Source organism: Dipteris shenzhenensis, chromosome 11 (genome assembly GCF_047967505.1).
Source record: "Dipteris shenzhenensis isolate YYH24624 ecotype China chromosome 11, Dip_SZ_1.0, whole genome shotgun sequence".
In the NCBI taxonomy this organism is placed as follows: domain Eukaryota; kingdom Viridiplantae; phylum Streptophyta; class Polypodiopsida; order Gleicheniales; family Dipteridaceae; genus Dipteris; species Dipteris shenzhenensis.
Genome location: NC_141606.1, coordinates 18,840,456 through 18,862,185, shown reverse-complemented (window position 1 = coordinate 18,862,185; position 21,730 = coordinate 18,840,456).

Sequence of the window (21,730 nt, the reverse complement as noted above, 5' to 3'; positions counted from 1 at the left end):
TGGTCAAAGCTTGTTTAAGAATTTGAATGTCCTATTGAAATTTGTTGTAGAAAACGCTATATGTTGAGATCTTTTGTTGCTTTATTTTGGAGTTCCTATTATCTTGTTATTGTAGTAAAGGAAGTTGTCTGGTTTTCAATGCGGGATTGGATACGATGGGTACAAAATAAGCATGTTGATAATGATTCGCGTAGTTTCTTCTTTGACTTTTGCTTGGCATTTAAGTGCTTGTGTGGGTAGACCTTGTGCTTGTTTTCTCTTATTTGGTAGCTCAAGAAATTTTTAAACATAAAACAATAATATATTTTAGTCAATAATAATGTGATGAACCATGAGCTTGTGAGTTGGGAATGCATTACAACCTAGGGGTCATTGTTTGCTTGGGTGTAGCCATTTTTGGTGAGGTTCAGGGACTTTTCTATGTATAGGTATCTTGCATGACCCATAACTTATGCATTGCTTAACGGAATTCGGCAAACTTTATCTTCAAGTTGTAGTACACATTCCAAACTTGAACATGAGAGCAAAAAATTATGGAATAAGGATTTGGAATGAGACCGTTAAAGCATTACAGCTACTTTGTTGCATGTGAAGCATGCATCCTGACGACTATAGGATATAGCAATTTATTCAAAAACATTAAAATTTTATTCTATACATACCTTCTCCTTTAGTGCTAGCCTTCTACATGGCTAAGTTTGCTCTTCACCTCCGGAGTGCCAACAGAAACTCAGTACGAAGACTTTGTATAAATGGATGCTCAAGTATGTGTGGGTGTGTGGATTCGTATGTGTGAGAGCATACTTTTATATTATGGTCTACACCCACGGTTGGGCACTGATGACATCAGTGGAGATGTCATAGTAGCTAGTCCCTGCTATGCGTGATGGAGTTTATGGTTTTCAATCTTATTAGTGACTCTCGTGAGATTGAAACTGCACTATGTTGTGTTTTTTGACGATGAGTTTGGGAATGTTCCTGGATTCATCTAGGTATATACAAGCAACCAAGTAATCATTCTAAAGTACACTACGTGAGCTTCTCCTCAACCCAAGGACACACCTAAATGAGATCATTATGCATGGGTTAATGGGTCTCTAATGTTGTGCTAAAGTGATGCATACCAATTTGAGGGCACACTCCATAACTTTCTTTTGATTTGTTAAAAACCAAAACGGATTGAAAATTTAGAATCCAAACTATTGCGACTAGTGCATGGTGGTCTTAAAACATTGATAGTTATTGGTATTGGTATCTAGATTCACCCTAAAATGGAAGATGTTGGAAAAGTGCAATTTGTGCATGTGCAAAGATGTTTTAATAAATCCAATACTATTTACAATTTTGAATTGTTTCTTTTTCCATGCACTTGCTTGCTATATGGCTCATAAGCATGCCAAAGGTCATTGCATTTAATAATACACAGCATCAAACCCGATAGCGTGCCCTTTGTTCTATTTGTGTTTTGAAGCATTTTAGGCCACATTGCACTTGTTTGGAATATCCAATTATGTTGACGTGTATTGTTAGAGGGAAAAAAAGTGGCAGCTAAAGTTTCACTACTATGCCTAATGCCAATCTGCTTTTGTTGACTCATAGGAGTCCAGGTTAGTGCAACGCACTTACCATTTCTACATTTTAGATGATAGGGAACATGACACCCTATTTGTGCAGCATGCTTTTCTACTACATTGGGAATGGCTGAAAAAGGAAAATCCCCATGCAAAAAATATAAAACAACATTAGGTGTGGTCAGATGGTGCTGCCTCTCAATTTAAATTAGCACGTGGATTCTACTTCGTCTCAAGGTTTAAATCCCTGACCGGTCTAGACATGATGTGGAATTTCTTTGGGTCCAAGTTAGTGCAACACACTTACCATTTCTACATTTCAGATGATGGGGAACATGACACCCTATTTGTGCAATATGCTTTTCTACTGCATTGGGAATGGCTGAAAAAAGAAAATCCCCATGCAAAAAATATAAAACAACATTGGGTGTGGTCAGATGGTGCTACCTCTCAATTTAAATCAGCACATGGATTCTACTTCGTCTCAAGGTTCAAATCGGTCTAGACATGATGTGGAATTTATTTGGGTCTACTAGCCATGGCAAGGGTGAACATGATGGATGCAGTGCTATTATTAAGCAAGCTCTATTTAAACACCAATTAGCATGCCCTCAAGAAAAACTCAATGATGCCCATGACGCTGTAACATGGCTTACAAGAGCCAACCTCTCCACAGGTGCGCATTCAATGTATAGTAAACAAAGCCTTAAGAATACTGTAGTACACAGAGTGTTCCATGAAGTGAAAGTGGATGAAGTGCAAAGGAGAAGTCGGCACGATTACGAGAAAATTAAAGGAGTTTGTGGTCTGCACAGCATATGGGGCCTTTTAAACAACCAACCGATTAAAATGAGAAAACTTTCTTGTTTCTACACAGTGCGTGCATCATAGGGGATCATGACGATTGCGAGAACATTGCAATTGCGAAGACATGGGAGCGAGTTCAAGTTTTTCCTCTACATTCAGATGGAGTGTGATCACAAACAATGGAGAGACAAACGACTCGCCATAGTTTGATGGCGAGTTTCAATGACCTCACTAACTGTCTGGAAGAGGGGGATAACTTTGCAGTTGTTGCAGATTCTTGGGAGAACGAGGAAGATGACCCATACTTTCTATTGCAGTGCACAAAACCTAAGTATAAGCTTGAGGAAACATTTAAGGATAATTAGGAAACAACCTATGAGAAGTGGGATGTAGTAGTCGGAGCTTTTTGGTACAAGAAAACATCCAAGAGAGGCCGCAATTACGAACTTCTACATAAGAATCCACAAACATGTGTGTACTCTCATCTAGTAAGAGCTATTAAGTTCCAGATGCAACCTGTGCCACAACGAATGAAGGGCAAGAGTGTCTTCAAATTGGATTTAGACACGCATGAGAACCTCTTGGGGTGTCTTGGACCGGTGGACGAGGATGATTGAGATAGTACTAAGAAAATGTATGTAGTCTCATTGCAGGGAAACAATATGTCCACTTATACTACAAAATGGAACTTGTATTGAGACTGCTTCTTTTTAGTATATCCCAAACAACCACCGTGCTAGTTTTATTAAATTGTTTTTGTAAATCCCAAATGGTAAAACCCATGCTTGTTTTTAGTATATCCCAACAACCATCGTGTTGGTTTTCCATAATGAATCCACACATCCTACAAATCCATTCATCTTGTAATAATAGAAGCAAACCACCGCGCTGGTGGTTGTTCATATCCTAGTGCAAACCAACCACCGTGCTAGGCGATAACTTATCCTACACTACTACCGTGCTATCCCTACACTACTGCCGTGCTATCCTAAAATTTGTTGCACAGTGCTATACTAAAACAGTGCCATTTAGACTATTTATCGTTTCATTAACCGTCATATTTCATCCCATGCTTGCTTTAAGTATATCCCAACAACCACTGCGTTGGTTTTCCATAACGAATCCATTCATCTTGTAATAATAGAAGCAAACCACCATGTTGGTGGCTGTTCATATTATAGTGCAACCAACCACCGCACTGGCGATAACTTATCCTACACTGCTACCATGCTATCCCTACACTACTAGCATGCTATCCTAAAATTTGTTGCATAGTGCTAGTGCCCTTTAGATTGGGTATAGTTAACCGTCATATTTCAACCACCGAGCTACTTAAAACATTTAAGTACTAACATGGAAGCAGGTTAATACAAAATTAGGTATTACGAGCACCATGAGAATATCCACAAGTTTAAGAAATGTCTGAAAGATTTTTATTATTTCAAAACACAACATTTTGCTTTTTCAAGGAAATTCCAGACTCCCAACAATCTTATCAACCTCTCTATAGCAAGCATCTCTCAGTTCTTGAGGCCAGTCTACTGCACAATGGCAGACCTCTTCACACACTTGGATTACACTCTGCTTGCTTGACTCTGCCGACTTATACACCCATAGTAACTTCTCCTTTTGCTGGGGGTCCTCTTCATCCTGGTCTTTGCGGTCTATACATCTTCACGCCTCTATCATGTCTTGCCAAAAGAAACCTACATCATGAGCTTGATAAGTACCTTAAAGGAGTAGAAAAAACAATAGCCATGGAAATTAATATTCACCGTCTGTGCCGAGTCCAAGTAATAAACCCACCACTGAAGCATGTCCTCCTTGCAACTATTTTCCTCCTTCTCCGAGTCTGTTTCTATGAGGATTTCATCTAACATCGTTTTCAGATTGAACAAAAGCATTCCAAAGTCTTTTGGTATGCCATAGATTCATAGTAGGTGGATCGGTGTACAGAGTTTTGGGGCTAGATTTCATAATGGGCTCTTAGTTGTGTCTGCACTGCACTTAAATAGGGAGAGCGTTCATTGAGCCCGACCTTCTCATTCATCAGTTTCATGTTAGTTGTCTAATCTAAATCCTTCGTCTCACATTAGTTGTCTAATCGAAATGTTTCACTCTCACATTATTTCATGGTATAATATTTCACTAATCGAAATCTTTCACTCTCACATTAGTGATCTAATCAAAATCTTTCATCTCACATTACGTGTCAAATTGAAATCTTTTGTCTCATTATTATCACTGTGCTGGCGTGGATCAAAGGACACTATCTAGTCACTTAGCTGAGAAAACACTATCTAGTCACTTAGCTGAGAAAACATTGCTCAAGTAAACGATGTAGAAGATTAACAATTCAATAGATTACACACAAATTACATAGATTACAATCTCAAAGACTCCTTTACTTCAGATTACATTGCAAGGACTCCTTGTTGAGCTCCTTGATTGCAGGCTCGGTGGCCCTCCTTGCTCCTTTCCAGAATGGGCCTGGTTCATTCATATTTTGGCCCGGGCCCTTGGCCCGACCCTTCCCTTCATGCCACTTCCTCTATCCTTGATTTGGGCTTCCTAGTTGCAGGCTTGGCGCTTCTTGCTCCTTTTCTGCAGGGGGTTGGCTCCTCCCTTTAGGGTCCTTTTCCTTGTAGTCAAGTTCGGTCTTGGCCTTCTTCAATTTGAGCTCCTTGTCTTTAAGATCTTTTGCCCAAATGGCAAATTGAGCTGCAACATCTACTTTCTCATCATAGATAGCTGTAGCAGGCAGGCACATTTGATCTATCCATGACATGGCAATGGCAAATGGCATTCTCTATATAGTGATTTTGTATGCACAAACACTGCAAAGCAAAAAACGTGCATAGGGTGGTAGCATGCAGGCCATCGAATACAACAGTCATCTATGATGGGGGTATGGTAGACCACGCATTTCAGACCCTGCTGCATAGCAGGATAGCCTCCCTCATCCAAAGGCTGCAGATGTTCTCCTTTATCCCCTCCACTTTTTGCTCACTCTGTGCAACAGCTTCATCTGAATCCCTCAGCATCTGTTGAACTTTCATAAATTCCTGAAAAACATTTTCATGGTGGGCAGTTTCCAAGACTTCCACTAGTTTGGAAATCTCGCAGGATGACAGACTGCTTTTCATAATTGTCGAAAGCCACAGCAAGCTTGAGCAAACATCTATCGTGATCTTCTTGCAGGGTATTGTAGCTTGTTGTTTATACTTCCAATAGTGTTTCAAAAAAACAACCCTCACCATGGCTGTTGCAAATTGCTCCACCGTGGTGGCTGGAACTTGCTCCACCGTGGCTACTCTCTGCATCCTTTCTGGCCTAGGGAGTTGCCTCGTTGTCTTCTCCACCCCCGGCTGCTCTCTGCCCCATCCTTCCTAGCCTTAAATCTCTCTCGTAGTTCTTGCATCACCTTTCTAGTTTCTACATTCTCCCTTTTCAGCTCCTCCATCATTTGGTCTTTTTCAATGTTCAATGTGTTCTACATGTTGCAGAGCCGTTTGTAAAGACCCTCCTTTTTGGCTCTCTGATCTTCAAGGTCCTTTCGCATCTTTTTTAGCTCCTTGTCTGCCATGCCCCGTCATTTCTCACTTCTTTGAGCCTATCTAGGTGCTCCTTCATGTGCTTCTCTGCTTTCTCTCTTCTATGCCTTTCCATGTCGACCAATTTTATAGCGGCCTCAGCTTGCTCTTGTGCCTCCTCTACCTTGGCTTCTGCACCTTCCTGAGACTTTTCTCAAGTTGCGGTGCCTTTGCTGCATCAGTGGCTTTCTCTTGTAGAAAAGTCACCTTCTGAGACATCTGCTTCTCGTATTGCTCAAAAATCCCTTTGAGGGTGCATTGTAACTCCAGCGAACTGAGATGACAATTGGGATTTGCCATCCATGCAATTCTTCAGGTTGGTTAACGCGCTCTTGGAGATCGCTCTTGAGAAAGATATATCACGTCCTTTCAGTTGCTCTAAAAATGCAAAGAAGTGAAAAGCCAAAAACACGCAATAGCGATATAGCAAATATGCGAAGAGATGAAAAAGCAAAAATGCAAAAATGTGGAAAAGTGGAGATGCAAAAAGATGGAAAATCAAAAAAGTAAAAAAGCGGAAAGACAGAAAAGTAGAAAAGAAAAAAAGCAAAAAAATAAAAATACGAAAAAGTGAAAAGGCAAAAAAGAGGATACGCAAAACACTAAAAGATGGAGAGAAGAGAAAGAGAGAAAGGAGAGGAGAGAGGGAAAGAGAGGAGGGAAAGGAGAGAAAGAAAAGAAAAAAGAGGAAAAGAGAGGAGAGAAAGAGAGGAAAGAGAGGAGATAAAGAGGAAAAAAGAGAGGATAGAGAGGAGAGAGAAGAGAAAGAGAAGAAAAGAAAGGAAAAGAGAGGGAAAAGAGAGGGAAAGAGAGGAAAAGAGAGGAGAAATAAAGGAGAGAAAGAGAGGAAAAGAGAGGAGACAAGAGAAAGAGGGAAATGATAGGAAAAGAGAGGGAAAGAGAGGCAAAGAGAGCAAAGAAAGAGAGAAAAGAGAGGAGAGAAAGAGAGAAAAAGAGAGGAGAGAAAGAGAGGGAAGGAGAGTAAAAATGAGAGGAACACCAAAGGAATGAAGAGGAGACAAGTATAATCCTACAAACTAGTGAGTCTTTGCAAGACACCAAAGGAATGACGAGGAAACAAGGAAGCCTACAAACTGAAGAAAAGGATGGAAACAAGAGGTAAAGCTTTCCTACTCATCTCTTTCATGGTTCTTTTTTATTTCTTTTCTCCTCAAGTAGTAATACACAAACTTCTTTAAAATCAAGTGCAAGAGTTTGAACTTGAGTGTTAAGTGCTGTTCCCAGACCGTCAAATTTTTGTGGAAGAATTTGAATGCACATTGGAGCTAGCTCTTCGCTAGTCTTTGCAATGCCCACACCAGCCATTTGATTATCCATTCTTTACCCTCGTGATGAATGTCTCAATAGTCTCCCCTTCTGCAAGCTTTTTGATAGCAAGTTGATTTTCCAGATTTTGAATCCAAGTCTGAATATGGGTCTCGTACTGATTCTTCAAGATGTTCCAAGCCTCAGATGCATTGGACATGTGTTGAGTCAATGTGAGCAACAAATTAGATACACTTGTGACGATGGCGCAAAGTGCATCAGCATTTTTTTGCTTCCATGCTCGAAGAAGAGTAGCATCAGGAGGAATTATGTTGGTGGGATTTTCACAATCGATAGTGCCAACAAGTTCCAAATCACTCCTGAGAATGGTTTCCAGGAGCTCATATGAGTCTAGAAATATACTTATCTTAAATTTCCAAAGAGTGTAGTTTGTACCATCAAGTTTGCCTTCCATGAAGGCGGGTGGTCAAATGGGAATCGTTGGAGTAGGAGATGCAGTAGTAGTAGCAGTAGATACTCCAAAAGTTCCACCATGAGCAGCCATAACACTAAGTGCTAAAGCTTTGTTGCAACTAAGTTTCTTGCACTATCGCTGCTCAAAGCACCTAGTTCTCTAATACCATATAGAAATTGATGCAGTGGAGAGATCGTTTGACAAAAATGATAGTACAATAACCAAAGAATAGACACAATAGAGCAAAATAAAAATTTTGTATCACCAAATAAGGTACAACTGATGGTGCTGTCCACCCTTCTAGTAGAGCTTTGATGGCAATCTAGAAAGACTTTGGATGGAGAAGGACTTGAGGTAGGGGTATTGGCATTCAATGTTGAGGCTTGAGAAGTGGCCTCCGTGTAGCCCTTCATAGTAGACTGATTCCACCACATTGGTGGGCTGGCGGTGGCACATGTATATTGACTTAGCACATTTGTGTGACAGTGTGAGGATAGTAGCACATGTTTTCTTGAAATTTTCCACTCGTGCACATGCAATAGAGGGCATACCATCACGAGCGTCGCCATTGGCGGCATTGCCCCTAGACCCCCAAGATTGAGGGCGCTGACCCCGAACCACCAAGGAGTGTGTTATTCATTTTAGGATCTCCTAACCATCAAATGGTCACCATGAGACCTCATCTATTATCAAAGATAGGATCCTACCAATGTTCAGTGCTCACACCATGGCTTCTCCTCATAATGGGGGCCCTACAAAATGGCACTATGGAAAATTGGTGGTTACATATGAGAGGTGGGAATTGCACATATACCAACAAAGCCATGCAGGTTACATGGTATGTTATTATTATGTTATCTATGAATAATCATGCAATTGATACGTTCATTATTGTGCCCATGGAACCCATAAGGAAGACGTCATCTTGGGTAGGACTTTGTGCTATCTCATCAATTGAAAAATTAGATGGCATGAAAGGTTGGCAACCTTGACAAGTGGAGGACACACTAGTGGTGCCTCTATGGCACAAAGATCAAAACAACGAGCTGACTCCAATGGTTATAGTAGCTCTACCACCACTCATCACGTTGATATTATAGGATGTTGCATGCCCCTCCTCTCAAAGGCTTCACTTCAATTGAAGTTGCTTCATATAAAGTAAGTTTCGAGGAGGAAATACATAAAGTAGCCACTACAACCATTGCAAGATGCCAACTTCTTATCTGCCTCCTAGCAATGCGTCTTGCCAACAAAGACCCAGCACATAAAGGAATCAAAGAACGTGCCACGCATGACCCAAGTGATAATGCAAATCCTAATGGGTTCCCAAGGCATTACTATAGCCCCAAGGGAACTACAAAGGTAGCCAATGAATATGGTTTCCCAAGCCCCACTCTTATACCCCCTGAAAGTCCCATGGGCATGGTGAAGATTAGGTTAGTTTAGAAAAGAAAGAGCAAGAAGATGCCATCTAGAAAGACTTGAGATAGGAGGACACCATAGGTCCCCTAGTCGTAAAAGCCATACCCAATTGAGTAAAATCTCAAAACAATATGTCATATCTGACTGAGTAAAATCTTAGAAGTAGTCATTGACCTTCCAATTCCAAATCTAGAACAAGAAGTAGCTACGACAGCTGCCAAGGTCCCTCAACTAGTAGAGCCACCCGTGTGTCAAAATATTACAAATAATAATTCTATCATACATCATACTATTTTTAAATGGATAGGAGAGGACCCCAATGTGTAGATAAATAAGTCTAATTAATTGGCTTTGGCCAGTACTTAGGGCATAGATATTGAGAAGCTTAGGATTTTTCTAGATGCTTTGGATGGTAAATTCTAGGTTGGGGCAAGTCACTTTGCAACTAGGATGCTCTAAGAAAATATTTCTTAGAGGCTTTTCAACCAGTTGGTTATGTTGATTGGGGAAAGGAGGAGCTAGTTTGTCTTACCTTATGAATCTATATAGATCAATGCTAATAGAGTAAACAGGCTCATAGGTAAGAATTCCACACAAATAGTTCAAGATGAGAAAATGAGTCACTTTGTAAAAGGTTTATATTACCAATGGGCATGGGTTTCCACATAAGAATGCAACAATCAACCCCTTTACATATTGTTGTAACAATAGCAATTAATTGGGAGATAGACAAAATGGGAGTCCAATATGGGACTACCAATATGCTTCAAATTGTCATGGCATAGAATCTTGGGTGGAGGCCTAGTTACCTACAAGAGGGGTACCTACGACCATGCCCACATATTTTTAGATAGGATGAGTTATCTAGAATCCTTACATATAGGATATAAATGGTATATCCATGTTTCTCCTATGGGTAGGAGTGTTTCCATTGGCTCCATTGGTGAAGATCAATGTATAGGAATTTTTCTATTAGCTCCATTGGTGAGTGTTTCCATTAGCTCCATTAGCTCCATGAGCTCTAGTAGCAAGTATACACATCCTTACAAATCTAAATTTCCAATGAGTCAAGCTACAATATAAGGTCTTATGGCACATAGTAGCCTTTAACTTACTCTCAACAATCTATGGAAGTTGAATTGATGGATCAAATACCCATGTGAGTCTTAATGACTCCTACAAGTCAGGCTTGCCATTGGCCAAGCATAGGTAGAATGGGACAAGAAAGACAAATATGCATATAATTCGATCAAATAAAATGTGCAAGATGTCATGCTTGGACAGCTCAACACAGTAAATACATCCAAAGAAGCATGGAATATGTTCACAGCTCTTTATGTGTCCAAGAACACATTTAGGATTCTCATGTTGAGAAACCAGACAAATCAGAGTTTTCACAATAGCAATGAAACTGGTCATGGTTTTACATACTTAGGATCAACTACCTTGGAAGACCTACTTCAAAAGGGTTTCGCTGGCAAAACTAACTTGATGGCTTAATAAGTTAGTTAATGCATGCTCAAAGGAAACCGCATTCTCGGGTTGAGTGGCAAGGGTACGAACTATTTATAGGTCTTCGCTATTTTTGGCGCTTGGGGCCCGAGTCTATATAAGAGGCCTAGGGGGTTCAGTTCTCAGTGTGCAGTTGGGAGCAAGTCTCGTTCCCAGGTGCTAGGTCTGATCCTGGATTGAGTCGCGGACGCGCGCCTGCATCTTAGCGTAGCCCAAGTCCCAGTGGTAGATCCAAGGCTTCATAGCGCCACCTGGTGGTATGGGACACCAGGCTGGTTTGGATCTGATTGGGAGTTCGTGCCAGTAGCTCAGCTCGTGGCTCGGAGGGGACATCTATTGATTTGGGATCACATCCCGTAGATGTCATGGTTGGGTGGTGAGCAGCCTACTCAGATCTGACGTTGTGTGTGGTTTGCTTGCAGATCAGGGGTTTCAGGAGTGCTGGGATGTGTCAGTTGGTATCAGAGCCAGCTCCTGAGGTAGGAACTTCTGATGCGAGAACTTTTGACGAGTTTTTCCTCCAGGTATGCCCTAAATTTCGAAATCTGTTGCTGCGTTTTTTTTGCTGGGTACCTGGGATAGGAGGGGTGGAGAGATATCAGGGAAAAGGAAAAAGAAAAGGAGGGAGAGAATTTGAGATCCCTGAAAGGGGCCTGTGAGAGAAGGCTGTAGGAAGTGGAGAGAGAGCAGAAAGGTAGGAGAGAGAGGTGACAAGGCTGCAAGGGAGGTGTAGAGGTGACGCCCAGGGCAGTACGGTAATAGGCGGATGCAAGGAGAGGCTCGTAGGGTAGCGAACAGGTTGTGTACAGCTTGCGCAGAGGGCTGCGTACAGCCTGCGCAGAGGGCTGCGTGCAGCCTGCGCAGAGGGTGCTTTTTTCAAAAAAGCACCCCCTCCAAAGCTAGGGGAGCTTGGCCTTTTTTGGAAGCACAGCTTCCAAATAAGGCTGCCCTACTCCCTATATAGATGGGCGCAGGGTACCAGCCTACCCACAAGCCTAGCCTAGAGCCTCGAAGCAGCTCCTCGAATTGCGAGCCAGCCTGCGCCAGCCTGCGTCAGCCGTACTTGCCTGCGCCAGCTCTACTTCTGCACCGTACAGCCTGCAGTCGTACAACTGCCAGCGCCAGCCTACGTCAGCCATCGTACGGCTCTGCATCAGCACTGTACAGATCTGTATGGTACAACCTACACCAGCCTACGCCATCAGCGGTACACTGTTGCGGCAGCCAGCGCCGTCTGTGCGGTTCTTGCAGCAACGAACCCTGCATCAGCACCCCTTGCTCCGAGACAGTACCCGCAGACTATACGGATGCTGTACAGTCCACGTCAGCATCTGTACGACCTGCGTCAACAACCGTACAGCCACATCAGCAGACCGTACGACCTGCGTCAGCAGACTGTACGGCCTGCATCAGCAGACCGTACAGCCACATCAGTAGCACGGTTGCTGCAGGATTTCGTACGTGCATCTAGTAGCGGGTTCAGAGAGGTCTCAGGATTCGTGGGCTTCCGGTTCGCCAGATTCCAGCATCTCTTTCCATCGGCATCTTTTGGGACGGTTTTCTTAATGTGCACGGATTGGTATCTGGACGTGTACTAGGTACACAGGACTAGCTCAGGTTAGCCTGGGGAGGCTTAGAGCTAGGCAAATGTTTCCTCAACCTTGTACTTAGGTTTTGTGCATTACAACAGAAATTATGGGTCATCTTCCTCGTTCTCCCCAAAATCTGCAACAACTGCAAAGTTATCCCTCTCTTCCAGACAGTCAGTGACGTCTTTGAAACTCTCCCCAAATTGTGGCAAGTAATTTGTCTCTCCATTGTTTGTGACTCCATCTGAACGTACAGGAAAAGCTTGAACATGGTCCCATGTCTTCACAGTTGCAATGTTCTCACAATCGTCATGATCCCCTATGATGCATGCACTGCAGAAACAATAAAGTTTTCTCATTCCAATTGGTTGGTTGTTTGAAAAGCCCCATATGCTGTGAAGACCATGAACTCCTTTAATTTTCTCGCAATCGTGCCGGCTTATCCTTTGCACTTCATCCACTTTCACTTCATGGAACACTCTGCATACTACACTATTCTTAAGGCTTTGTTTACTGTATATTGAATGCATGCCTGTGGAGAGGTTGGCTGTAAGCCACGATTCAATGGTATACTTGTAGGCCAAAAAATTGATGAAGAGGGAAGAGATGTGGTTGTCCTCCTCAATAGGGTCAAAATCCAAATGTGAGAGGAATATCCTCCTGGAGCCTAGCATCCAAGGGTTGCTTTAAGCAATGTGGCCGCAGACTCTGGAGTATCAAAGAACACCTGGAAGAATCCTCATCCCAATAACTAAACGTAGGAGAGATGGGGTGCGAGGTGTCCACCACGGAACGCTACATGCATCTAATCCCAAGCCTGTAGCCTAGAAGGATGGGATCCAAAGATCAAGGCATGGAGAGAAGTAGAGATTTCAAGCTCTACTTTCTGAGCTACTACAACTCCTCTTTAGAAAAAATTACTTGTCTCATGGGAGTTGGTGGAAGCAATCAAGGATTGATTGAATGGGAAACCATTTGTAAATTTGGGCGGACAAGGTTGATTTATTCACAATAAATATTCGTTTGACAACCTCTTCTGCTATGTTAGGGGAGAGGAGAGGGATCCGGAAGAGAGAGGAGGGTAGAAAGAAGAAGGGAGAGGGAAAAGGATTGTGAGGGGGAGGGGGAGGGGGAGGCCCAGGGGGGCAGAGAGAGGGAGGAGTAGGGCTAAGAGGCGAGGGCAGGGGTAGGGGCAGGAGGTGGAGGTAGGGGGCTGAGAGGCAAGGGAGGGGGCAGGGGTAGGGGGCTAAGAGGAGGGGGCAGGGGTTAGGGTTGAGAAGCGGGGGTAGGAGGTAGGGATAGGGAGCAAGGGTAGCAGGGTATGGAGCGAGGGAAGGGGCGAGGTAGGGAGGGAGAGAGGGAGGGCAAAGGGGGCAAGGAAGAGGGGGAGAGGAGGCGAGGGAAGGGCCAAGGAGGTAGGGAGATAGGGGTTAGCTGAGGGAAGGGTGGCAGAGGCTAAGGGGGGGTTGACAGAGAGAGGGGATGGCAAAGGGAGGGGTCTAGTTGAAACACAATAGAGGAGCACAAGAAGGAGCATCCACTCTTGCTTATGGATTTGTGTTCCCACTCTATAAGAGCCATCAATTAAATCCCATTTTATGTAGTTTTACTATTACTACCTAGCCCATGTTATAAGGTTCCCACTACACTCTTTCAAAATGGACTTATAAGAATAGAAAGCACTTAATATAATAACATTATGCAAAACATGTTTTGTTAGAAGATGGGTCAAATCATGAGGGAATTCTGATTGCGCATCTCCAATAAAGGGCACCTTGTATAACATTACCACAAAAACACTTCTATGTACCACATTCTTGAAGAAAACCATGTTTACACATGATTTCCCCTCCTGCCCATGCACCCCCTTGTTGAGAGTTCATGCTCAACATCATGTGATCATGTGTGCATAGCACCATCATGTGATCATATGTGCAGTGCTATAAAGGAAAGGGTTAGATCCCCTAACCCTAACGCTAAATGGGTTTGTATATATTCTACATTTTTCAACTAAATCTAGTGTACAGTTAGTCATTTGTGGCATGCTCTCTAGCTATGCCCTCTCTCCTCATCTCCACTCTTCTCCTCTCCCCTCTTCATATTTTGTCACCCCTATTGAGATATGGTGCCATGAGCACATAGATTAAAGGCTAAGGTATGGTATAGGAAAGAATTAAAGTGCCACCCTAGGATTTGGACTACATGATGTGGAGATGTGGATCAAGGATATCCACAAGGAGAGATGTGGATCAGAGGATCTCACAAGTGTTGACTATTCTAAGGTCACTCTCCATATAAGAGGCCTATCATGTATTGTTGAATATAAAAAAAGAGAAATGCACATACACTCAAGATCCCAGCTATGAGTCCAAGCTAATCTATCTTGGAACCTAATTGACTTGAGATACATGCCATGAGCACTCTCTTCATCATGTTTGCACTTAGGCTGCATCCTCCTTAGATTAGTGTTTAAGTAGGATGTTGCCTCATGACTAGGAGAGCTTGATCCCTCACTTTAACATGGTATCAGCGCTTAGGTCTAGTCTCCTAGTAGATTTGTTGTAGGCACGCCTTAGGAGTTCATGTTTTCTCCTAGATTAGTTTTTAGAGAGATTTTTGCAATATTGCCTTACAAGTCTGTGAGTTCGAGATAGAGAGAGAGAGATCTTTCTCCTCTCCCTTATGCTCAGCCGTTTGAGCTAGTAACAAACCCTTACCACCTCTTCAAAAACTTTGAGCCTGTATTTTTGGCATAGATTGCGGGGTCTATCTTTGCAAAGGGCCAGCTCCTGACTTTATGGGACAACAAACTCTCTATGTGTCTGTAGCTTGAACTAATCTTCCTTCAAAATGCCGATTGGATGCATCAAAAGCTAATTCCAACTACCCATGGAGCTCACTCTTTGATAGCCTTAAACAAACGCCATCAACGAGCAGCCTAACAAAGTCTTCACGGGCTTTCTACCTATGCAAAAGGTCTCCATAGGCTGCGCAATTGTCCAATAGCGGCTCAAATGACCATCCACAGTCAAATTCTCCATTTTCCAAACAAAATAATGCGATGGAAAAAGCTCAACCAGCGGCCTCCATCAGCAACACAAGCAGCTCCAATACCTGCTAGTCGACCCCACGGTAAGCATCCTCCTTCACTGAGCCCTTGAATAAATGTTACTATTTTGAAGCGAGCTAGGCAAGGCCAGCGCCAACAAGTAACCCTCAATGACCCCATCCAACGACTCAACCTTCAACCCTTAGCAACGACCAATGTAGTAGCTAGCAGATGACTCCAACAACATAGCCAATGCAATACTCACCTAGCAACCACCACAGTTGATGACTGTGCTACAAGCCAATGAGGCCACCATAGGCTGCACTACAACTGACAAGCAACTAAGGTGATGTCTCCTCAATGATAGCTTTTGCATTAAGCACCAACAGAGCACCATAACCATCAAGGAAACCATCCACGTAGCTAACTGCAAAGTCCCACAACGTCTGTGGATTACGCTCCTTGCTTACAACTAAGGAGACAAGGTCATCCCTCATGTAAAACTCAACCTCCTCAACTAGCAACCTTCAACAGCGCGAGCCAAAAAGCAAGGCAACTGCGGCAAATCAGAACCCCACCGATCCAATCGATCAAAAGCACACTACAATGCAAGATCGACGGATCCCATAGAGATCCAGGGAAAGAATTGTGGCTGCTGCTACCTAGCACATGTCTAAGATGCGACTCCAAGAGATCGATTCTTGTAAGAAAGATGTGCAAAGAGAAGTGGCACAGGTACGAAGATGGAAATCTCCATCAGAAATAACTCACCTAACTATAGATTAACTTAATCACACCAAATCTTATCTGCCATGTGTCAGGTAAGGAAACCTTAGGAATCATTGTTAGCAATTAGACACTACCATTGAAGCAAAACGAAGCTGATGGTGGTAAGACCTTTGCAACAAATGGAAAAGCAACGCATGAATGCACAATACCAAAAGCATAAGTGTATGAGCCCAGAACATGGCATCCACACATAAAGCATTAAGGCACATGGAATAACAAAGCATCATGCATCAAGCTATGTCAAGCAAAGAAGAGAACACCATCGAGAATAGGCATTGAAAAGCAACAACCTTTCTAGCTTTAGCCCACATGTTTATAAATCAAACCTGACCACCTGAGAGTAGCTATGAAAGCACCTACGGGAGGTATTGACATGTAAAAGCCACACTTGACCACCTTATGTAGCAAGGTATGCACTAAGGGGACGTGATGGAATGTAAACTCACATTTGACCACCTTGAGGGTAGCCAAAGGATCATGGCACCAAGGGGAGGTGTTGAGATATGGTGCCATGAGCACATAGATTAAAGGCTAAGTATGGTATAGGAAAGAATTAAAGTAGCCACCGTAGGATGTGGACTACATGATGTGGAGATGTGGATCAAGGATATCCAGAAGGAGAGATGTGGATCAGAGGCTCCCACAAGTGTTGACTATTCTAAGGGCACTCTCTATATAAGAGGCTTATCATGTATCGTTGAATTAAAACAAAGAGATGCGCATACACCCAAGATTCTATTTATGAATCCAAGCTAATCTATCTTGGAACCTAATTGACTTGAGGTACATGCCATGAGCACTCTCTTCATCATGTTTGCAATTAGGCTGCATCCTCCTTAGATTAGTGTTTAAGTATGATGTTGTCTCATGACTAGGAGAGCTTGATCCCTCACTTTAACACCCCCCCTTGGGGTATGGTAAAAATTACCCTTAATCTATGACTAAGACCCAAACAACTCACTCATCTCAATCTCAAGTCTTAGTTATTGAGCTTATTGTGATGCAACAATGTATACATTGACTAATATGAAAGCTTGATTCAAAATGTGGGCTTTGACATGGAAGACGTTGAGTTTGTGGAAATGACTCAATTGAAGGCCATTAAGTAACAATGGTACAGGCAGGGAATTCAAGATAGATGACTCATAAATGAATTGAAAGGCTTATTAACTTGAGAAGAAAGTTGATGAAAAGGATCAAGGGAAGGGATGGTGCATTAGTTTTATTATTAAGATATAGAATATGCACATCAAAGGAAAGAAATCATAATGGAATGAATAACATAATGGCTCTACACCCAAGCATGGATGGAATAAGTGCAGTTACAACTAATAGCCTCCTCATTCAATAGAAAAGGAAACTGGAAAGGTGAAATTCTATCGTTGTTACAAATTACGCCACATTGCCAAGGATTTCCACCACAACAAGCCAAAAGATCGGGTAAGGAAATCTAGGGAACTAGCAACATTGTGCACATTCAATGGATCTAGGATATGCTTCATAAGGGTCAATAGACAAAGGCCACACATCTAAGAAAATGTGTTTAGAATGGCAAGAGGCCCCATAGAGTTAGAAAGGCCATACAAGATTGTAGGGCACATCAATCTTAGATTATGCATGTCTTTGATTATGATAATGGACTTAGGTGCATCATAACAACTATATTGAATAAAATAATGTAAAAATACACTTACTCCAATTAAGGGTGCACTAAATTTGTAAGCATGTGAAAGTATTCTATTATCAATCAAGGGACAGGTGACATTCAAATATCTTAGATTAGTAATGATTATCTTATTAGTCTTGCATTGTGTTACTAAGGAGGTAAAGGTTCACTTGGATGATAAGAAGTTAGCATTATCAAGAAAACAAGCAATCATTGGGCATGTTAAAGATGAAACTTTCTATAAGTTTATAATACAATTACCTAGATCACTATGTATGCACAAAAGTGAATCTACTACACCACTGATTTGGTCATCTTCACTTTAGGGTCATGTAATTGCTTGGCCACTGGAACAAGGCCAATGGTGGACTCCAATCTATCAAGGAAATGTTATAGATGACACTACTAAAAAAGTATTCATCTATGTCATGAAGACAGGCTTGAATTACTTTAGATGTTTTCAAAAGTATTGAAGAAGATTAATCTAACTACTAGATTAAATGTCTTGGAATAACAATGGGAGAGAACTTCAAGGGCCCACTATATATAAGTCATTGATACCATCTATGAAAACCACCAGTGAGAACATGTCTCAAAATTATTTCCTAAATTTGCAAATAGAGGGATATCCATAGATTTTTTTTTTTGCCAAGTACTCATCACCAAAATAGTGTGTGTAAATGGAAGAAGCGCAAGATAATTGAGAGTGCAAGAAGTAGCATGATCTAGACAAAATGAAAGCCCTAAAGTTTTAGCCAAAAACAATAGTATATTGATTAATAGATCACCCATCAATGCCTTAAATGGCATGACATTGAAGGAATCATAAATGGGGCACAAGTTAAGTGTCTATCACCTTGAGTTTTTGGATCTATACTTACACACAAAATAGGAAAGTTTGATGCCAAATGTGGGTGATTGGACTAAATAATTTATGTTCAACATATTGATGCAAGTGATCATACTTATAAATCCCCATAAATAGTATTCTATGTGCTAATAGATATGAATCAATGTAGATAAGAAAGATAGAATGGGACCCTAAGCTCTTTCTATCCAAACTCTCACATGATTGAATAATTAAGAAAGTGACACAATAGTCATTGTTTGTTCCAATGCTAACAACTTCAATCTAACCTTCAAAGCACTCCTTTAGATTCTTCTTCAAAATCTAATTATATGCATTGTTTGAAAAGACTAAGCAGAAAAACAAGCATGACTTTGCCCAAAAACACCAGTCCAAACCCCCTTGGCAATTTGACATCTCCGTAAGCCATTAATGCTTGTAAGATTCCTCTGCAAGTTGACATCTCATACAAAGAGCAGGTCTACCCATCTATTGTAGCCATGAGCCCACTAGTAGAGCTAAGAAAGTTTCATACTTTCTCTAGCTTATCATTCACAGGGGCATTCCTATCCCCCAAAAATGGGTCCAAAACCTCACCAAATGCTACTCAGTAATCCCTCGTGACTGCTAATGCTGAACAGTGACTAGTCATGTGTGTATGATGTATATCTCTCTACTGGATCTTGTATAGATACTGAGAAAAGGGAAAAGGATTTGAAGCAGTGGGTGCTAGCCTTGACCACTCTCTCAGATTCTAAGCCAACTTTGCTAAAGGTCTCCCCTGAAAAATCAAAAGTCTCGATCTAGGCTCCTCTTTGACAGTCGAGGGATCTAGTTACCCTTGCTTCCCTAAGTAGCTTATAACTCTGATCCTACTAATCTATGAGTGGCTTTGTCCATGTACGTCTATGAGAAGTATCTACAAAATAATATAAGAAAGGTGCTAGCCCTACTCTCACACCTACACATATGCCAAGCTCATTGAATCATCTAGACCACCTAAAAATAGGTTGAGGATACTCTTGAGGCTTACGGCTGAGGAATGGCTCTTATAATCTAGAGTCTAGTGGTAGCAACGTGTGAGGGAGGTCCATAAGTATGCATACTAGTCTTGTCCATGATCTCCTGGCCTTCCCTGAACCAATCTCCAATATTAGTCAAATGCTGGGCATGCCATCTTGCCACTCTGGATTTGAGCTCACTGCCAAGAGTAAGACCTTGATATCGTACCAAGGTGTTATGGAAAAGTGATTGTCTGGCTATCTCCTCTCTAGTGGAAGGAACTACACAAATGAGTCTCGAACAAATATAATTCTAGATATAAATGAGACTTCTCATTACTGGAGAAGTAGATTGAGTACGATGATCTACCAAGAAAATCCAGCTACAATTTTTGACCATTGACCAGCTGTCTTAGGAGTGCACTGTAGAATACCATGTAGTAGAAATTGCTTCTAGGGTTGATCCCCTAGAGTCAAGCCTCTCACTAGAAGCTTGACTAAGAGCGCTCTGCTCTGAAGCTCAGGTTCTAGGATCCCTAAACCTAATTGTGCTATTGGATGGATGATACTGTCCTAAATATTCTAGCCCTAGTGTCAATTGAACCATCACCCCCACTCCACAAGAAATTCATGAGCAATCTCCTCACTTGTTTGATACTAGTAACATGAAAACACTAGCAAAAAGTTGCATACCACATTGTTTCTAGCAATGCTTGATTGACTACAAGTTCTCTACCAACTAAAGAAAGCTATCTATACTCCAATAGCCTAGCCTCCTTTGTATACTCTCTAACACACAGCAAATTGTTGAGCAGGAGACACATCAATACCAACTTGAAAGCCCAAATATCTAGTGGAGGTGCAAGAGGTAGTGATAGTCATACTATACGAATTTCCCTTGACTATCACTGACGTGTCTCTGTATATAGTAACTCTTGTTGAGAGAAAGCCCCAAAGTGCCCTGACTACTAGTAGCTTGCAACCCATAGCCTCAACAACACAAAAATAAAAAGATATGGTGCAAGAGGACCACCCTGACGAACTAATCTAAATAATTGAAACATAGGTCCTCTACCTCCACACAACACCATCCTACTAGACAAGTGAGAAAATAGGGAAGATACCCATGAAATCCATCTGTCACTAAATCCCCACCTCCTCATGGTACTCTCCAAGAAGCTCCAATAAACTCTATTGTAAGCCTTCTCAAAATCAAGAAATAAGACTGCAATATCTTGTTGACTCTCCTGTGCCCAATGTGTAGCCTCTCAGAAAGTAAACACATTATCAAGGATACTATGATCCTGAACAGAGCCTGTTAGTGTAGCTGTGATGATATCAAGGAGTAAGGATCTAAGGAATAAATCCAAATTCTTTGCTAAGATCTTATAGTAGAGGTAGTCCCAAGAAGAGTAATGGGTTTCTAGTTCCTGAGAACTATCTTATCTCCCCCTTTTGGGACGAGACAAATGAGACGAGTACACATAAGCTTGCCTAAAGATCCTACCTGAAGGTCCTCAAAGAAGGTGGATAAAAGATGAGGTCCAATGATATCCCATAAAATAAAAAAAGAGTGGAGACAAACCATCCTTGCCAGATGATCTCCAACCAGGCTAGCCATCCATGCTCTTGTGGCATGTCCATTGCTAACCAGATATCCTGAGGTGTTTGCATAAGCTCCATGTCTTAAAACAAATAAATCAAGGACTCTAATTGATCCCATGCTGCCCAATCTGGCGATGGGCAATCAAATACCAATCTGTCCTAGCCCACTAGTCAACATATAATTTATCTAATATGGCTAGGGGTAGAGAGCCATGAGAAGAACAGCCCAAGAGGATTGCAAACTATCTAAAAATTGAGAGAAATCATCCAATCAAGATGCATTGTGAAGTCTAGCATGGATTAGAAGGCAATCCCAATTAGCTCTATGTCCCTTTGTATGATAAGCCTCCCTCTCTTTAACCAATCTTGTCTTTAGAGCATTCAACCGTGTTGAAATCTCTTCCAACAATCCAAGTGTCACCTTGAGGTAGAGAGTCTCTAAGCTATCACCAAAAAGTGAATTTGAGACCCTGGTGAGGTGGGAGCACAAAGATTGAGAACACCAACAGACATTTTCTTGACTTAGATGATAATATAA